Source organism: Nuphar pumila, chromosome 15 (assembly GCF_984573655.1).
Source record: "Nuphar pumila chromosome 15, dmNupPumi1.hap1.1, whole genome shotgun sequence".
In the NCBI taxonomy this organism is placed as follows: Eukaryota; Viridiplantae; Streptophyta; class Magnoliopsida; order Nymphaeales; family Nymphaeaceae; genus Nuphar; species Nuphar pumila.
In genome coordinates this window covers 7556783-7572490 of record NC_143263.1, presented here as the reverse complement: position 1 = coordinate 7572490, position 15708 = coordinate 7556783, and the positions used below count along the sequence as shown (strand labels likewise).

Genomic DNA, 15708 nt, shown 5'->3' with positions numbered 1-15708 from the left:
TCTTGTAAGTTACTCAAAAAATATAGTTATTTATGAGTCTTCATAACATCGTTATTTAAAATTCCTGTTATAATTTTCTGAATAGGTTTATGTATTTTCTGAATACCCTGATATTTCCTGTGTCATTTATAAATCCGAAACCTGATTTGGTTAGAAAACATCCTATTAGTTCTTATTATTGTTCTGAGTTTTACATGATTCATTCATCTGAATGCCTGAAATCCATGTTAGTTTGACTGCATGATTAGAACTTTAGTTCATATTTTACAATGGATAAAACCTATTGTACCAGAAATTCAAAATTTCATAGAGACCCATAAGAATCTCCAAAAAATCCAAACTTTAGTTCTTTAGAAAGGTCTTAAGTCAAACTCTAAATCTTCTGTTTGGAGTTTTCTGAAACTTCATCGTCAGAGGGTTCAAAATTCCTCTCGAACTCACTACCTGCCGAATCCAGATAGTTTGTCAAAGGTCAGTCTAACTAGTCCAGTCCCGTGTCCGTGAATCGGACAACTCAGGTCTGATTCCTGTGGTTTTAAATTCGTTGGAAATGTGTGTGTGTCACGCAACCTTCTCCTTTGGGCTGCCTTGTTGAAACAAAGCGCTCGGGTCCAAAAAATTCCTTTTTTTAGAGTCTGGTTCAAACCCGTATTCGTGATAATAGCTTATGCGCGTATTGAGATCCATTTGGATCTTGGATCTTGGATCGTGGATTGGTTCTTGTATCGAGTTCATATCATTTAGTATCAAAACCGGTTGTCGGGTTTCTTAATCTGACATGATTGTGGGTCTGGAATTTATGGCAAGTTTGTCAGATTTCTTAATTCGACACAATTTCTAGTGTTGTGGGAGGTCATTTTTTTATGATCCATGTGCCATGTCTGGTCTAACAGGCTATACGAGTCAAAGCAAGTATAGCCCTGAAAATGAAAACCGCGACCTTAGGTCTGAAAATAGAAATTTGTGGTGCCAATTCGAAGATCTGAGTCGTAGAATAAAGGATTTTACCAATGAGTGAAAGAGGCCATCCGACCGAAGTTAGTGTGGTTCTCGAGGAATGCATAAGACATATTATTATGACTTTGATAAAGAATTTGAGTTGAAATGGGATAAGAAAACTCAGAATCTATAAAGTCAACTTCGTGTTGAGCAAATGCGAATTGTAGGGATAAGATCGAAGCTTTGTGAACTGTAATTATAGAAAAAACTTTGTCACAAATCGGATCTGCTTCGATCCATGAGGGCGTATGGGTAGTCCGACTCCATTTGTGGGTCGGACCCACATCAGTATTATTATTCAGGTAGACTGATGAATCCGTCTAGAAGATCCAATTAGGAGTCTCGTACTCCAAATCTGAAGTCCAATTATGCAAATTCTTCGCATAGGGAATAGAGGCAGAGCTCTTATACGCCTGTCTCATTTTTTATTCCCTGACCCAACCCCACCTTATTCAAGCATATTAATGATAGGGTCAGGTTAGAGAAGACCTCGTATATGAGTTGCGAGAATCAAGAGATCTATGTTTTTTATGATTTAGAACCTCAAAAAATCCAAGAAGTCATAGGCGAGGATTTTAAAATTGATTCGGTTAGCGAAAAGGTGTCCCAGGGCGATGAAATTAATCGTACTCATGTCATTTTCACAAAGGATCCTCCTGAGGAGCATTTTCATGAAATTATTGGTGACCCAATATTTGATGAGAAGACTTTTTGTAAAATCTTTGAAGATCCAATATTCAATGAGGTTGATGAGGCAAATGAAGAGGAACCCTCACCTGAAATTGAGGATGTTCCTAAGTGTAAAATTCTTGAAGAACCAGTTTTTGAGAAGTTGTATGAAGAGATGCCCCACATCTCATCATTTTGGGAAATGGAACCTCTAGAAGACCTGCCCTATGTCAGTCTTGACGATCTGGTCTACGAAAAAATTTATGAGCCTATAGAAGATACGATTTTGCCTCGAGATGCGTTTGGCATGATTGTGAACATTGATCCGTCAAGTCTCATTAGTGCAATCATTTTTTAGGCTGATGTCGAAATTGAAAAGACTAATCAAAGTATTAGAAATTTTAAGGAAATGCATGTCAATGAGCACTTAGATATTGAAAATTCTCTTAGTGCACCATTAGAAAATTATGAGCCTCAAGTAAACCCTAAATGTGATTCAGGTAAAGCTGAAATGACAATTGTGCATACCCCTAATTTATGTTGGAAACCTCAGGATTTAGTTGATAATATAGATTTTGTATCCTTAATAAATCCTCATAGTAAGTTTGAATTATTGCTACATTGTCTTGCTTGTGAATTGCCTTATAATTGCCAAAATTTTAGTAAAAATTTTAAAATATTGAAAAGCATGATGCATAGGCAAATTTTAGCGGTGGTTGACCCAAATTTTGTTACTATCTTCAGAGCGTTAATGCAAGGTGAGGTTGTTAAATTCAATGTCTTAAATGCTTTTGTGCTTCAGTCATATTTTTTAGAATTTCATTTTGCTCAGCATATTGACTCACATTGCATCAAATATTATTGTCAATCGTCCATAGAATTTTCTGCCCTGTTTAGTTCTACTCTTATTGCTTTGGACAATGTCTACATTGATTATATTTTGAACTTGTGCAGGAATTATGACATAACACTCGAGAAGAACTAGGCTCCGAGGATAAAGCCTTTTGACCCAGAGGGAATGATGCAGAGCATCCTAAAGATCCAAACTTTGAAGACAAATTGCATCCGAATCCAATTCCAAATATTCGATCCAGGATGTGATCCATGACAGATCCAATCATGCAGGACTATTTGGGTCTAATTGGATCTCTGGCAACGCAAATCCATGTTGAATATCATATTTCAAATTCTACGATATTTTGCATTTATCTTCTTAGAGATTATAATTTTGTTTTTCGATTCTATTTTGTCATATTAAGGAATCATATTAAATATGTTTTTTTTAGATACCAAATTCTACGAATCTGGATAGTTCTAGTGCCCTATAGGATCTTTTTGTGGCACTAGAGGGTGTACGAGATAATTTGGTAGCTTTATTTTTATTTTTTATAATTTTGATGTTGGATCCAATGTAATATATGTATAAAGATCTAGTTTGAGTATTGGATCTTGACCCAGTTTAAGTATTGAATCTTATAACAAAATCCAATACCACCACCTGAATCCATATTTGTGCCCTAGAGCTAGACCAATATAGACCTGGGTCTATGATATTTGAGCTTTCCTTGACCAACTACATCATCCCATCCTCATTGGGCGTAATTGAGGTGTCACTCAGCTGGTTCAATCAATTCAAAAGTGTGTTGTGTCATTGGGCCAACTTGAGGTGCAATGAGTGGTGATGCTTATTCGAAAAGAGCTCCCTCATTGGCCTCAAGAGTGGCAACCTCTCACATGGACAATGAGGAGTCTTGCTCCTTTTGAGCCCCTTAAATCTCAGTAGAAAAATGGTGAATAGGTCTTTGACTAATTTTGGTGAAAAAAATTGAAATGGTGATGAGAGATGATAAAAGGTTGTTTGAAGGGTGAATACAGTCCCTGTATTTTGACAGTATCTCTCTAGATACTGGTCCAAATTACATGATCTTTAGCTTGCTGAAAAGCTAAGATTCTGCTTTGCAAATTTACTGTTTATCATTTAGCATTATTCAGCCTGGTTAAGCTGCTAAAGTCCTGAACAAGTTGCCTATTGATGGCATCAAGGAAGATAATGCAAAACCTTGTGCGACTATGCGTGTGAGGGTGCTGATGGTGGTGTGATCAAGGTTTGGAAACCTTGGTGCTGGTGTTTGAGACGTTGGAGACGTCAAGATAACACCAAAAAGAAAAATGTTATGGCTAACATGATTTAATAATTAACCTTATTTAGATGTGCCTTTCAAAATTTTTTTTATGAAAAACCCATGATTTATGGTCAAAATAAGAAGAGTCCTAATTAACTAAGAGTTTTAAAGAATATATACATATAATAAACAAATAAGACAAGAAAGCTAAAGAGAGAGTTGGTAGTTGCTCTAGGCTAAGACTCTTCTCCTCTCATACATTTTTTGGAGGAGAGAGTTTTAGGCATGTTGGAACACTAGTAAATGGAGGAATTTAAGAGAGAGAGAGGGCTATGTAAACACCATATTTCCATAATTTTTTTCTTCTTTCTCTTTCCTCTATTCTTCTTGTTTTCTTAGTTGTCCCACCTTGTTGTCCTTTAATTACGACTATTCGTTGTAAACAAATAATGTTTACTAGTTAGTTTTTATTAATTGTTAGAAAAATAATAGAAACATCATTTTTCGAACTCATTGAGAAATATGGGATAGTAAATATTTTTTTGGCATTTTCTTTCCTTTATTCTTATCCTCGTTGTGGGCCTTTTTGAGTCTATTTATGAATCATGCTAGATGCTGCATAGTTAAAATAGATGATACATTCATGTTATATTCAAATGAGTATACATGTAAACGTAACAAAAGAATGAACAAATGAACATGCAACCTAACACTTATGTCACTTGTAAACAAAGTTTCTTTTTCAATTTCATACTCTTTTATTTCATTTGTGTTTTGCTGCATAATTTTTTCTTTCTCATTGACCTATTCTCATCACCAATTGAAATTGTATATAAATACATACATTTATACTATGACAAATATATACACATGACTCGAGATATTAATTATACCTAAGCCACCATAATTGGTTCCTTGCTTGAAAAGTCTTGCAGAAGTTTGGTTCTCTTTCTACCATATATATATATATATATATATATATATATATATATATATATATATATATATATATATATATATATATATTATGTTTATACATCTCAAACTACCTAAGATATACATAAAAGACATAAGACATTCGAGTAATTCATTAAAAAATAGTAGATATGCACACAAAGAAGTAATTCATTAAAAAATAGTAGATATGCACACAAAGAAATAATTCATTAAAAGCTCTTAACAAATCCTATATTTTGCAAAGCATATCTACTCTAACATGCCCCAAGGGGGGGTTGGCCTAGTGGGGTGGGGCCTTATCTACTAGACGAGCAGTCAAGGTTTGATTCTCATGTGTGTCACTACCTAATGCATAGCATAGGCCCCAGAGGTAGAGGTCCTAACCTCAGAGATTTATGTAGCCGACACGACGACCATATGTATGGCAAGTTGAGCAAGCACGACAAAGTCTTCATGTCGGGTGTGGTTTATTTGGGTTATAAATTCAAAAAATATATATATTGTAACATAATGTTATTCATGCTTTCGCTTATTGTAGTCAACCTTGCCACATACACTACACTTATATGACACAACATTCTTGTGATTTTGTAATGTCTAACATTTTTCGATAATTTTATAATTTAATTAATGATAATTTTAATATTAATTTATTTAATAAATAATAAATTAATAGTATTTAAATAATTAAATAGAGTAGGGTATCACGAGTGGATCAAGGAGCCCAATTAGGAAACTAAGGTAGGACGCCTCAAACGACATCATTACTGTTTCAACAAAAAATTTAGCTGATTGATGGCTTACTAATTAAATCAGAGTTGACCTTAATTTTCATCATCTCGAGTGCGTATGCCTAAATTGAATGTGATTTGAGTGTTTTCTCATTGACCTAAGTTCAAAACCAATTGCAGGCTAAAAATCAACATTTTTTGGTATTGATTATTTTTCTTGGCTGATCCATACACATACGATTAAATCAAAGACCACCACGATGATCTATATTTTAAGGGCTATCAAATAAACTAACATCGAATTCGATTGAGTCTTCGTATCCGTAAACTTTTAAGAAGGTCACCCTGTCACTTAGAGGAATACTCTAGACGATAGGTGGTGGGTTCCAATGGAAAACCTAATGTTCTCTATAAAAGGTGTAGCCCCCTTGTTGAATACAATCCATGTTTTTGGTGAAGAGTAAAAAATAGTAGAGAGAAAAGAAAGAGAGAGAAATAGGAAAACATGATTTTGGAAAAAGAGAGTTAAGAAGAATAAGACTAGGCAAACCTCAAGTGAGTTTTTTTGTTGTTTTTCTGTGACATATCGTAGGGACCGATCATGTTCATTTTTTTTAGTGTAGGATCTGATACATGGTTTGTATCTTGACTTTGGACAACATTCACTTGAATTGGAAAAAAGATCTACCGCTTCTTTTTAGGTTTATAAGGTGTTTCATTTTCTTTTTTATTTTTGTCATTTTTTTTTCTGTGCTCCTTTTTACTTTAATCTTTTTCCTTGCAGAGAGATGAAATCCCCACATAAACACTTTTTTGCTTTTTATGGGAGTGTGATTGTTATAGTTGACGAATGAATTAAGATTTAGGGGCTTTATTCCTCTCGACAGGACGAGTCCACCTAGAATCAATTCTTTTTTAACTCCAAACCCTATGACGAGCTAACGACTTTGAGGAATCAATGGCCGATTATGTCCTCAATATGCAAATGCTTCTTGGGCAAAACTTGGGCGTCACTATTATCAGCCACGCCTTATGTCACAAAGATACGATTAGGACTCGAATCCAATTCACTTCTTCTTGAAGAGTAGGATGTGATATCATGGTTTTTCTAAATTTCTTCATAATAAAAAACCATGTTTTTTTACATTTTTAACGTGTGCCGTCACACAACATAGGCCATGCAAATTGAAATAACCCATTGAGCCGGCCCTTCATAAGGGCGGATCAGGTGATAAGCTTTATTACCATCAATTGGTGATAAAGAATCATCACCGTCCATTGTATCCTTTAAGTGGGCTAGGAGGAACCATGACTTTGAGTCGTGCTACTTGCAATGAGCCCCATTGGTTGGCAAAAAATCAAAAGATGATCGTGGTGCTTTAATTATCACGAGTGGGTGGTGATAGGACTTATCACAAAGTTAAGGACTCGCTCTTCTCAAAATTTGGTCAGGTTGGACTGACCTGTTAAAATACATAATTTATATAAAATTTTAAGAAATCTATCATAACGTGTCAGGATGGCCGAGTGGTCTAAGGCGCCAGACTCAAGTTCTGGTCTTCGAGAGAGGGCGTGGGTTCAAATCCCACTTCTGACAGCTCTTTTTTTCGCTTTTATTTCTTTTTCGTTTCCTAATTTTTGTCAGTTCCATCCCATGTTGCTTCCGTGGCGTTAAACCCATTAAATAATAATAAAATTTTTATTTTTAGTAATTTTTGCGTTTATTTTAAAAACAATCGATTAAAGGTGAAGCGTATCAATTTTCTGCCAATACGATGTGTATCGGCCGATACTGATAACATTGGTTCCATCTACGGAACTCTCACTACATATCTATATAATAGTAATGGGTAGGTGTGAAAATGATAGGTGCTAAATGATTCGTGTTAAATGAGTTTTTCAGGATTTTTTCATTTTATTTTTAAATTCTGACTGTACAAATGTGATCTATGCACTTAATTTTATAGGAATCAGTTCTTGAAGTGTCCATTCTGGGTGGTGTTTATAAGGATCTAGAAATCAATGGTCTAAAATCTTTATAAATTTTCGAGATTTCAAATATCATTTTTTTAATCGAAAACACATGATCCATGCCCAACACCGAAAGCGCAGAAATACCCATTTAACACCTATCAATTTCGCACCTACCCATCTCTCTCTCTCTCTCTCTATATATATATATATCTATCTATCTCTCTCTCTCTCTCTCTCTCTCTCTCTCTCTCTCTATCTATCTATCTCTCTCTCTCTCTCTCTCTCTCTCTCTCTCTCTCTCTCTCTCTCTATATATATATATATATATATATATATATAAGCATTATTTGTTTACTTCGAATCACACTCTATCAAATTTTTTTAACATGAAATTTCAGCACATTGTATGCTGGTGATTTTCTAATCGTTTGAAAAATTTTCTTACATATTGTAAAGACATTGATCCAAAACCTATATTCTACTAAATAAACCATCTAGAACACATTTATGGGGTTAAATTCATAAAAAAAATTAAGAAAAATGTGATTAAATTGGCTTTTCTACTATATACTCTATATTGCATGCAAAATTGACTACAATACACATCATATTGGCAGGTGTGTGCCTGTGCTGCAGTGCACACGCTCACTCTAGACCATCCGATCGATGGTTGTGATATAGATGGTTTATTTATAAAAAGTAGTTTTTAGATCATGCAATTTTGATGTGTAAGAAGGATTTTCAAGAGCTTCAAAAATCAGCGACACAATCTTTTGAACTCTTTTTTTTTCTTTATAGTCAAGCTGGGTTTTCCAGTTCAACGAATGTAGTAAGTAAGCAGGATGTCTATACAAAGTAAAAATTGCTATTTTACTTTGGGAAAACATGATTTAAGGTGCGACCTACCTACCACATTCAGCATAGTTTTTTTTTTTGAAAGGCAAGCTGGGGTTAGGCAGACCCCTACCAGATATCTCTTAAGCCCCATGTGGCAGAGGGATTCGAACCTGGGCCTTCAGCTTGGCACAGGACACCGCTTACCACATGGGATACCAACTCGGTGGTCGCCGTTAGTCGACTGAGAATCACGCTTTAAATCATATTTTTGGGAGGTAAAATTGCAATCTTTTGAGTTTTAAAATTTTGGTACAACGTTGTGAGTCATTAATTTTAGGCCCTTGAGTATCCTCTTATATACCACTATTATACGATCTGTATTTGCAGAAAAGAGAGGCATCTTGAACCAAGAAACATAGTCACAGATGTTGTTTTCAGCAATTTCTCGACGGAATTTCGCGAGAGATTTTGTTTTTTTATCGGGAAAATCTCGGCCTCCTAAAAATATTGTAAATAAGTATATAAAATTTTATAAATGGATTATAAGATTTTCAAAAACTTGGCGATATGTGTGAGAAAAGTATGAAGTGGCCCATCATGTTTATTTTGTAAACTTCGAACCAGAGGCCAGCCAATGTGCTGTTGGTGATGGGGGGTGTTTTTCCTTGGATTATAAAAATAAAATAAAATATGGATCCCCACAGAAAAGGCAGATTCTGCAATCAAGGCAAAACACATTATATGTGTTCTGCCCCAATTACTGTGCGACACGTAATGCCTGCCCCTCCATTGAGTGGGGTCCCACACCTTTCTCCTTCTCCAGTGCCAAAGGGCCCTACCACACAACGTCCAGAAGAGGGTTCATTCTGTGGCCCCTAAATTATTCAAGTTACCACGGGTGTTTGAACCTGCAACATCCCACCACAAGGACACGTGCACTGACAGCTCCTACCAATCACGCGGAGCCCCCTAAATGGGTAATGCAGTATGAGCCAACAAGGACTACGAGCAGCTGCAGGACCAAAACATCAACTTAAGGCTCATCCAGGATTAATGAAAACTTTGTGGTGCTCAAAGAAATTTAGAAAATACTGATCAAAATGAAAAAAAAAGGAATGATTCACAAAAAGGCACCTAACTCATCAGCTATTTACAATAAGGGGCACAATGTTTATGTTATGACATTCAATTGCCTACTTTATGTGATTGCGTTTCAAAAATACCCGTATAAATTGGCATTCTTATCCTCTTTTAAACATCACTTTTTGTCATCTTATTATAATTTTTTGCTAAACAAATCAACAGAGGGCATTTTAGTCACTTAATTTGACTAAAAAAAGTTCGGCCAAAGCACTTAAGAGGCTCAGTGCCATCGCGAGAGAGCAAAGAACCCAATCAGTGCCAAAGCACTTAAGAGGCTCAACGAGATGTGAGACTGGTGAGCGAAGCAACAACGATGGTTCTTGGGAGGGATGACCACACACGTTACTACAAAGGCAAAGCGGTGTGATGGGCAATCACCAACTAGCGATAACGAGTTGTGAGCAACCTGCAAGGAAGATAAGCAAAAGCATATGTAACACCTGAGATTTTTTTTATAATTTTTTGAGAAATAAAAATAAAATTTATGTGGCAAATTTGGTTTAAATATTAATTTGGGGTTGGATAATTATAATTCTAATATTTGGATCTTGAATTATATACTTGCGTTTTAGTATTTGGATCCAGAAAAGGACCCTAGATTGAAAATAGAATTCATAGGGTGGGACACCCCTTTGAGGTGAGTGCTCTTGGATCTTGGAGTACAAAATAGAAGGACTCAACTAAGTCCAAGTCAATCCAAGGGGGGAGGGGGGACGTTCCCACATACTTTCCTATTCCTTCCTACTTAGCTAGGTTAACTTTTAGTTAATTAGAAATCTTAATAGTTTTTTATTTCGTTAAGAGACCTAGTTAGCTATTTTTTTAATGGTTTTCTTAATTGTTTAAGAATCCTAATAAGCTAGGATTCATAAATTGATTTTTTATTTAATTAAAATTGAAATTAACTAAGATTGGTATTGAGTTTCCTTTTTAAATTGGGAGTCTTACGAGGAAAGGCTATAAAAGTAGCATCTTCCCTTCCTATATCACACACCCCTCATTTTTCTTTATCTCCCTCCCTCTTTCTTATTCCTCTCTCATGCCTCTCTTTGGAAGAGAAGGAAGCTGGTATAGCTACATCTTCATTGTGTGCAGCTATGAGAAGAAGTTAATCAAAAGATTTAACATTTTTGAGGTAGGTACATTATAACTTTTTACATGTGTATGGTGCCAAGATACACGAGCATATTGTTGGATGAGCCTCAAATGTGTATAAGCACACATATCAGCCTAAATTCATGCATGAACTGATATTATATTGTGCATAATAGTTTTAAAACCCAAAATTCATTTTTGAAAACTGATCTTATGATGTACATAGAGAAAACATGTTCTCTTAGAAAATTAGTAGATTTTTGTGTTAGATTTATGTTATGTGTTGTATTTTTGTATTTACAACATGATTAAATATTTGTATTCATGAATCTAATGTGTTCTTGATGGATATCAAATTATTGGATAATTTTTCTTGATGATCTTGTTAAGAAACATAAAGTTCTTGGTAGATTCTTGAAAAAATCTATTTTGTTTTGTGTATTTTGATTCAACTAGTCAAAATGATAAGTTCAATTCTTCAAAATCGTAAACTAATAAATTTTAAAAATTTGTAGGGATGTTTCATACATATGAAAGTAATCACAGTGCAAACTTAGACTTAGATGAGTTGTGGATTAGGAGATATGCCCTATGCAAGTCAAGTTGGTTTAGAATATGTAATTTTCTGAAACATGCTGTCAAATAACAAAATAATAGATGTTACAAGATTTTTAGATGTCTACTTAAATCGAATTAAATTTTGGATTTTTGTGAGCTTGAATTAGACATATCAAGCTACCCACAATAAAAATATCAGCATATAATTTGTTCGGTATGATTTAGAATTGATTTTTTATTGGAGAGACAAAATTGAACAAGATTATTTTGTGAACAAAAAAAGTCTGGGTTACAGAAATTTTAATTCCTGATCTGTAATGAGTTAAGGTCTAGGTTTTTACCTTCATATGTAAGAACACTCTGTTAAAATCTCAGAGCCTAAATCATTCTGTATGATTTATGACAAAATTTCTAATGATAGATAAATTATGTGTTATCAATCCTGAATTAAGAGATTGTGTTTGAACACATGAGATAATTCATAAGTTCATTAGATGAACATGACATAGTTCCAGAAGTGAACCATATGGATATGTGACATACTGATGTACAATATGTGAGCCTATTGAGACATGATATTTATTTAATATGTTATAAAAATATTTTTAAATGTAAAACTTTAAATTCTATTATGATGTAATGATATGCAACATGATGTGATGATACTGTGTTATTATAAAACATAAAAAAACATGCATGCACATGAATGAGCAAGTGATTTAAAATAACTAATGTGGAGTCTTAAGTTCACAAATATAATACATGTCATACGATTATGATGTGCAATAAGTCATGATAAACATGCATGTACAGGTAAATGCTCATGAATGAGTAAATGGTTGGAAAGAACCAATGTGGTGTAAAAAGTGCACTAAATTATGAAAAATATAGATGCACACATAATTACCTTAGATAAAATGTGGGGGTATAAATGCTCGACTGGTTTAAAGGTACCAAGGGCATGTTAAATGTGTTATCAACATAAACAAACTAATAAATTGTGTAACTACCATAAATGGGTAGTATAATGCTCTTGCTAAAAAGATAATTTTGGCAAGTTACCTTTGATTCAATGACTTATCCTATGTGAGCCTGCAGGAGTAGTAAAAAAAAAACAAAGCTTTACACTGGAACAAATTCATTTTGTATTAAAGTTGTCCAGTTGAATGCCTTATGACCATTATGTTGCATTATATATGTTCTGAAAGAATGTATGATTTCATGTATGTTTGGTTCTGCATGTACATGCATGATTATTGTGTTCCTACTGAGACTTGATGAGTCTAACTCCTATATCATAAACATTCAAGTAATGCATAAACGAGATGAAATATTGGTAAGATGCTACAAGTGGTGCCAAGAACTAACTATTTTAGATCTGAGATTTATTTTAAATACAAAGACTTGTTAATTTGTTTTAACAAATGTTTACAAATAATTCATTTAATTGATGATTGGTTTAACTTAGTTCACAAATTGCATATCTCTTCTATCTCGAATTCAAATTCTTGAGTTGAAACCAATTCACAATTTGGACCTAGACCCAAGCCCTATACAGGGAATGACTCTAACCCTACGATGAGTTAAAATACATGTAACTTGCCATATATTCTAATCAGAACCAAAATGAATGTTTTCACTGTATTTAAAAAAATTGACTATATTTTTGAATTAAAATTTTGAGACAACAAGCAATAACAACACAATCAGGATGAAGGCACAATGTCTAAGAAGCATATTGTATTGAGAGGCAATCCAAGTGGCACTTATAGGAGGTGGCAACATGGGATGATCTTGGAGAGGGGACTCATTGGTAAGTAGAACTCCTCCTGAAGGCTCACTTTCCAAGATTGTCCCATCCTTGCCACCTCCTGTAAGTGTTGCTTAACTTGCCTCTCAATACAATTTGCTTCTTGTACATTGTGCCATATTGCATTGCTATTGTTTGTAGGTATTTTGTGATAATGCATGAAAATGCATTCATTATTATTAATAAATTCATACATTTATGTATTTTTTATTGTGTTAAATCCCATGTTTATGATGTTTCAGATGTCACGAAGCTACGATTCAAATTTCGTTCATTTTGGAGTTAAAACGACCAAGTTATAGCCGTTTTACGTTTTTGGAGCGAAATTCGAGAAAAATCGATTCCCGATCCGGTCCGAATAGCATCTGGTGGATCTTGGATCGATTCCACATGTGATTAGCAATCAAATCCACTCAAATCCATTACAGAAATCTATAAAGTCCCCCTCTTATTTGGCGTCACACCTTTTTGCAAAATAGAGTAGGCTTAAGTAGTATTTCGAAATAGCTTTTATTTTTCAGATCTTTTTTGTAATTCTTGTAAAACCTAAAATTTAATATAAAAATTCAATTTGAGGAAGGCGTGAAGCAATCCCCAGCCCTCTTTTACAGCATGCCTTTCTCTCCTAGACCTCCTCTTCTCCATTTAATGCACACCTCTTCTTCTTCTTTCTCTTATATCGATTTTTCTTCTTTTTCTTGCATGTCTCTCATTCTTTTTCTTCTTCTTGTTTTTTTATTTATTCTTAGTTTTTTTCTGCATGATCAACATGGGATCCACTACGAAAGCATTGCTACATGCAGTACGAGGCAAAGACTCGCTCTTTTCTCAACCCATGCCATCGAGAAACGTCGGATCTACGATTCAATATTTCTTTCTTCTCTCTTTTTCGATTGTAGATTACATTTTTTTTATTTCTGTTTTAATTAGCATGAATTATTTTTATGAATTAGGTTAGATTAGATTACGTTTATGAATCTGTATTTAATCTGCAGTTTGCATTAGTTTTTCTATTGAAAATAAAAATAAACAGCAAGATCAATCGACCCTCGTTCAATCCAAACCACTGACGATTTAGATTAGAGTTTTTCCTCTTTTCTGCATTTTTTATTTTAACAACTCTTTTTTTTTTTTTGTCTTTCTGATTAAGTAGAATGTTGCGGTAATTTTTCTGATCTGCATTTTCTTTTCGTTATTTTTATTGAGAACAGAAAAAAAAAGTTTAGATAGATTGATGGCTCAGATTGGACCATCGTCCAAATCAAGCCATAATCTAGATCAAGATTGGTGTTCTTTATTATTTTAATTTTCTGATTTAATTTTTATTAGTTTATTTTGTTTGATTAATTAGGATCTGAATTTGTTTAGTGTTCTATTTTGTTGATTAGTTATAATTATTTTTTTTAGAAATCGTTAACTAGAGTATTAGTTTAGTTTAAAAAAATCAATAGTTAATTTTTTGGGTTTTTATTTTGATTTTCTTGTTTTTGTTTTAAGCGTATCTAGAGTTCCTAGATTCATTTTTCGAACCCGTAAATTGGATTCAGCTTCTGAACGAGTCTATTTGCATTCTGCAAATTTTTGTCAGGTTTTGACACCGAATGATGGACTATTACATCATTTTACACAAATTTGTCCAAAAAATGCATGCTTTTCTGTTTTTCTATGATTTTTCTGTTAGCGTAATTGTTTTGGGAGTTTTGTGAGGATTTTTTTAACTCCGTAAACTGCATTGAATTCCTGATCATGTCAAAAACAACTCTGTAAATTTTTAGTAGGACATAATTGATGTTTTTGCATTATTTTATTATCGTTTTATGAATTTTTGTGGTAGTGTCGTGTCCTGGAACAAAGGACACTCTGTTCTAGACCAGATTCCAGTGAAATCATTTTGGGATCTGTGTTTAGAAATTTGCTTCTTTTTATTTATTTTTAATTGTTTTTCTGCGATTTTTGTGAACTAACCTAGTTGTGTGAAGTTTGTGTTTGTGTTTGTGCTTTTGTTTGTTTTTGCAGATGACTGCCACGGGCTGGAGGTGTGGTGTCTAACTGAACGCACGAGGATCAACACCCACGGATTCAGATCTTAGTGCATGAGTAAAGACAACTCTTTTGTTTTCTTTCTTTTTATTTTTAAATTTTATTTCTTAGTTAAATAGGGCCTTAACCCACATTTGATGTTGTAATTAATTTTCTTTCTGCTCGCGACTTTGTAATAGGTTTTTACTCGCTTGTTTGTTGCACTCTCTTTTATTTTTTTTATTATTAAGGCTATAAAGGCCTGCTTTGTTTGAAATACAATTTTTTTCATCCCATTCTCTGAGTTTGACCCAGATATCACCATAGTGTAAAGCAGTTTTTATTATTTGGTGTTTGGTTTACACAAAACGTTTTCTTAAAAATAACTTTTAACATATCTTTTAAAATATCTTTTATAAAACTTACAACATTTTGTACGTGCTTTTGGTTGTCTTCCTATCATGTTTCTCACACCTTGTTGCCACTCATTAGTGATTGCCCATTACACTCTTTGCCTTTGTAGCTTCGTGTATGATCGTCCTTCCCGAGTACAATCATTGTTTCTTTACCCGTGAGTCTCACATCTCGTTGGGCCTCTCAAGTTCTTTGACATTGATTGGGCTCTCCTTTCCCATGCAGTGACCTTTGATTGTTGCTTCCTCAAGTCAGTTTTGTTCAACGGTGTCAGTGCACTGCCTTGCATCACTCCTAAGACTTTTTTGGTGTTCACTCCTCTTTAGGGCTTCTCTAGCACTCACCCTAGACATTGCATGAACTTTTGATTCAACTCGTG

General features: G+C 34.1%; 1 non-coding gene across 1 annotated transcript; it reads left to right on the top strand.

Moving 5' to 3' along the window:
* The first annotated feature begins 6992 nt into the window (after positions 1-6992).
* Positions 6993-7076, top strand: TRNAL-CAA (transfer RNA leucine (anticodon CAA)). Its single transcript has one exon. It is a non-coding gene; the product is annotated as a tRNA-Leu (tRNA).
* The last annotated feature ends 8632 nt before the right edge of the window (positions 7077-15708 follow it).